The sequence below is a fragment of the Camponotus floridanus genome, unplaced genomic scaffold (genome assembly GCF_003227725.1).
Source record: "Camponotus floridanus strain SB8 unplaced genomic scaffold, Cflo_v7.5 scaffold34, whole genome shotgun sequence".
NCBI lineage: Eukaryota > Metazoa > Arthropoda > Insecta > Hymenoptera > Formicidae > Camponotus > Camponotus floridanus.
In genome coordinates this window covers 696,970-702,969 of record NW_020229481.1, presented here as the reverse complement: position 1 = coordinate 702,969, position 6,000 = coordinate 696,970, and positions in this window count along the sequence as shown.

The following is a 6,000-nucleotide window of genomic DNA, read 5'->3' as shown; positions in this document are numbered from 1 at the left end:
TCTGATGAAAATATATAATCTTATACATATTTATCCTTATCAGGATTATAATATCTAATTTAATATGTGATGTATAAGTGTGTACATTTATGTATCTCTCATATATCTCTCATTTTATTAGATGTGTGTATCTCATATTTTTACTTTAATTTGTACATATTTAAATGTGATGTCAGTTGTTTTGCAGCGATTTAAAAATTGTTATTTTTGATAAAAAACAAATTTTATGCATTATTATAAAATTTTTATGTATTACTTTTTTTGAAAAAGAAAAATTTCAAAAATACTTTAATCGGTTTATAAAGATTAATTTTTTTGGCAAACGTTATGTATAAAGAAAAACCAGAGAATAATACAAGTTCTACTATAGATAGATTCGACATTACCAATTCACTGGTAATGGCCCATATATGGTCAAAAATAAAAGTGCCACAACTGGTAATGGCCCATATATGTCCACTATGAATAACTTTGCCAATTTTCAACGGATTTGCATGAAACTTAATACACCTACATTTTTCGGATCGCCGATGACAATTTTGGGATCAAAATTTTAAAATTCAAAATGGCGGATTAAATATGATGAATTAATTTTTTTATTTTATTATTATATTTGTTATTCCATTAGAGAAGATTCAAATTCGATATGTTCAAGTTTAAATGTCTTGAACTAATCAGTGACCATTATAATTATCGTTATCTGTGACCAAAAAACGTACCGAGTGTAATATATTTCCATAATGGAATATCAAAGTTAATCACTAGAAACCGCCATATTGTTTCTGCCAGTTTAAATTTTGCAATTTTGTATATTTCATCATAAGAGACTTGAAAAACGCGAACATATCGAATTTGATCTTCTTCATAATAAAATAAAATTAGTCCGCCATATTGAATTTGCCATTTTGAATTTTGAAATTTCGTCACCAGCGACGCAAAAAACCTCTTATAGATAAACTTTCATGTAAGATACGAATTTATTTGCTCTCACCAGTTTTGGCACAAAACGTTGATTTCGGGTGTACCAGTGAACTAGTTAAAAAGCTCAAAGCTGTATATTCCTCTCGAGAAACAAATGCTTATTATGAATGCGCACAATAGAATAAAACATGGTGGAATTGTGAATGGTGAATTGTGACAAGATGAATTTGCAATTATCAATTACACATTTTTTCTTCAAAACAATTATGTGTTTTCTTTACATCAATGGATTTGTCTCATTATTTTGTACATAAAGGTATTAAAGTAGGTATAAAAGTATTAAAGTAATAATCGAAAAATTAATATTTTACTAGATATTTTATGATTTATGTAAAAATTAAGAAATTATTTCAAGCATCATAACTCGAAAAATACTCGATAAAAAAAATACTTTATGATAGTTTTGAAAAGCACTTGAAGTAAGCTAAAAGAGCTTTTTTCGAAACAGATAGCTCTGAGTTCCTAAATCCTGTGTATATATATGTGTGTGTGTGTGTGCGCGCGCGCGCGCGCGCGCGCGTGTGTGTGTATGTATGTATGCTTTTATATACGTAGATTCCAAACCATTCCTTCAAATCACAAAGTTTCCTTGATGACTCGTTGTCTTTAGTTTTATTTCATCTGTCTTATTATTTTTCTAGAATTAATTTATATCATGTAACATGACGAAATAAAATTTTCTGTAATATACAAACGTATTTATATCATATGTATTGGTAAAGATAAGGACAGAACATGATGCAATATTTTAAATTAACCTAATTGTAAGAAAATTTTCTCATGTGTTATTGTATGTTATTGTTTTCTCATGTGTTATTGTATGACAGTGTAAACAGTTACTTGCAATTATAAGTTTTGTAATAGTAAAATAAGCAGTGTTAGGTTAGTCCCTGACGTCATTTAGATTGATAAGTTCTTTTATAACAATTATAAGTTTGAAATATAGAAATTTTATTACGATTTAAATTAAATAGTTTTTTCGAAATTTGAAATCATTTTATAAAAATTTTCAAACGGTTAATTTCTATTTTGTTAAGTTAATTTTTGAAAGCAAAAGTAACTAATATTTCGAGATGTAATATAACAAATTTTCCTTGAACTTTTTTCCCATTTATTCCTAATTGTTAACAAGTGCAAATTGATACAAAACGGAGAAAGTATTTCACCAAATTACACAATAATTTTTTAGTAAAATGGATTTTTAATTTTTCTTTCGAAATTTATTTCTTAAAAGTAAATTAAAATTTATTTCTAAAAAATAAATTAAAATTTAGATTGTCATTGGATATGTCCTCTGTGTGTGTGTGTGTATGTGTGTGTGTGTGTGTGTGTGTGTGTGTGTGTGTGTGTGTGTGTGTGTGTGTGTGTGTGTGTGTGTGTGTGTGTGTGTGTGTGTGTGTGTGTGTGTGTGTGTGTGCCTCTGTACATGATATAAATATATAATAAAGATTACATTTGTCATGTGTCTTATCATTTTCATTAAATTCGGTGACCTTTAGTATTTGTCTTCCTTTGTCCATACACATCCCACTAACTCAGAAGATTTTACTGCACTGTATAATTCAAATTCCAATATTATTTTGCTAATTCAATAGGATGTATCTATAATCAATAACTTATTTTTCAGTGAATGATTTGGTGACTAATATTTCCTTAAAGAAATCACAACGTTAAAAAATATTATATACCGTAAGTATTCCATAGGCTTCATTATTTTCGAATTTCAAGATGCGATTCAATCGGTGGAAGACATCCTTAAAATATAATGTGATAGATTTTGATGAATCGCGTTTTCTTTCTACAATTTTTAATACTAAATTAACTCACTTCTGTACAGATGTGCCATTAATCGTTTCTAAAAACGATTGCAATGTTTCTGAAAGTTTTCCGTCACGTTCAAAATTGTAAAAATAATGATTACGCGTTGATAGCGTGACAGCTGGTATACTTCGTCGAATATGTGCGCGAGTGATCTGTAATACCTATTCCTGCATTACCGGTCTTGCGCTCCTATGAGCAGGCAACGTATTGAGCTGTATGTTGACGAAACACCCTGTACATTTTTCATTTCTTCTTTTTCATGTTCATTTGAAGAACTATATATATATATATATATATATATATATATATATATATATAGTTCTTCAAATGAACATGAGAGATATCTATATATATATATATATATATATATATATATATATATATATATAAATATCTTTTTCATGTTTATTTGAAGAACTATATACATATATATATATATATATATATATATATATATTTATCGGTTCACATAACTGTTAACATTTTAATACTTTCAAGAACTATGAGATCAATTTTAATGGTTTGATCTTGAATTTTATAAATCATTGAACCTTTAAATCTATGTTAAGATCTTCTTCTAAACAGAAAGCGCAACTTTAAAATTTCCGATGAATATAAAATAAATATTTTTCGTAATCCGTATTTGAAAACAAATATTTTTATGAGTTATGTGAATCACTTTGTATTAATAATTTACCTTAGTGCTGACATGTTCACAAATGTAATTTAAACAGAAGATCCTAACACTAATACTAATAAGAATACCCATATTTGGATATCAAGCCAATATAATAGTGGTAATTTTGAGAGAAATTTCGTTTGTTCAAGTTGATAAAAAATTGCACAAAATGTTGCGAAAGATATCATATAAGTTATCATTTGCATAGTTATATGTATGCCAAATATTTCGTTTAATTCGCGAGAAATTCGACACAATTCCAAATGGAGATGTCTTCAAGAAAACAAGATTTATTAATAAGGAAACATAGAAAAAGCATATGTAGATAAAGAAAATAATTATTATGTGATTTTTGCATAAATCGAATTTCCCCACCGATTTTCAAAAATCTAAATTATTAAATTTATTAGTTTAATAGTCTCCAGAAATTACAGATATATTTGGACAGATATGTGTATCGATTTATGTTAATGTCCATATTTGTTTGTAATAGTTAGTACGCGTCACATATCTAAGAATCAATACAGTGCATTTCCATGTGCATCGCGACCCATATTCCTGTTTTATTAGCAGACATCTCATGTGCTTGTTTACTTCGTCAAGTCTGATACCAATATACCTGTGTTACAAAATAAAAGCACTTATTATATAGTCTAAAATATATCAAACATAAATTATTATGTCTACCTGTTAAGAGAAAATTTTTATATTATTTTGATATTAAAAATTATAGAAATAATCTATGAAAAAAATTTGCGAAATGTACATGAATAATAGCTTAAAACATTTTTATTTTGAAAATATTTTAAAAAATATTATATTTTTGTCATATAAAATATTTTATTCTTTTTATCAGTATTATACGCTTATATTACACACACATATATTCAATTTGTAATGCATATATATATATATATATATATATATATATGTGTATATTAATTATGTTTATTATTAAAATATAATAAAATATATATGTTTTGGAAATAATACTAACCATAGAAGAGCTACAAATAATATATCCATAAATGTGTTAACGTGCTTATGGTGATTTGTGATATAAATTAAAATAAAGATGTATTGTTTTTCTAACAATTTCCACTATATCATATCATTTATATTGATTATATTTGTAAACACTAACCATCCAATTAATAATCGTTTTGCATATATGTGCACGTTGTGATATAACTTTGAAGTGCCTAATTTTTCTAACGAGTTGTCTACAGCAGCAAGTCTTTTCATAAATATCCAAAATCTGTAAACAATATTAAACAAGAACAATATTAAGCAGTATTCAGGATATATTTAATTTTCTATTTATGATGTATATTTAACTTTACATAAAAGTATATAATGTATATATAACTTTGCTGCATTCATTTTACACAAAATATAATATTTTAATTATTTCCATTATTAATTTCAATATTGAGAATATGTATACGTGTGTGTGTGTGTGTGTGTGTGTGTGTGTGTGTGTGTGTGTGTGCGTGTGCGTGTGCGTGCGTGTGTGTATACGTACCTTATTATAATAAATATTCGTAATAACAGATATAATGATGATCAAATAGGAAACCAATATAGTGATTATATTATAAGATTTAAAAATCCACTATTCTATTTTAAACTTGATTATTAGGTAATAAAATAAACAAGACTAAATAATCCAAACTATCATATTATAAAAAATATTTAAATAAATTTTCTTTGACAAGTAAGCACCAAAACCGAGAAGAGAAGAGGTTAACAGCAAAGGATGTAAGGCTTCTTCTATAGTGATCGCCATAATTACATCACCTTCGCGGTTTTTGAACGGACTGACATTACAAATTTGTACGAATTCATTTTAATTGGACACTTATTAAAATGATGGAATCAATTGTAAAGCAATTGGAATGATGGTATATTAATTAAATTTATGCATTAGCGCTATGCATTATTTAATACCTTTAATATCATATGCACAAAGAAGTCGATCGATTTTACTGAATTAATTAATATTAACGCCACTAACAAATGGCTTTTTTATAGAAACAGTAACTAAAATATTTACATTTTTATTAAAATTGTATGAGAAATAATGATTAAACTTCAATACTTTTTTAACGAGTTTTTGTATCTTCATAAATTCATAAATCTTCATTTTAATAATGTACAAATATTGAAATGATTAAAAAATTTTATATAATATATAAATTTGATAGATCATAAATTAAAAAAAAAATAATATACCTCTCTGAAAACGGTGGATAAGTTCTTGGTCCTGTATATATATATATATATATATATATATATATATATATATATATAATAAATGACGCGCATAGTGCGCTAGTAGCGTCTATTAACATAAATTTGAAATTTAAAAAAATTTTATTTATAATATAATTAAAAAACTTATGTTGATCACTATCAGTTGCTACATATCAGTTTATTTTTTACTTCAGTATTTTTAAAAACAATCTGTTTACTATCCTATAAAATTTTAGTACAAAGTGGTGGAATAAATCTATTTT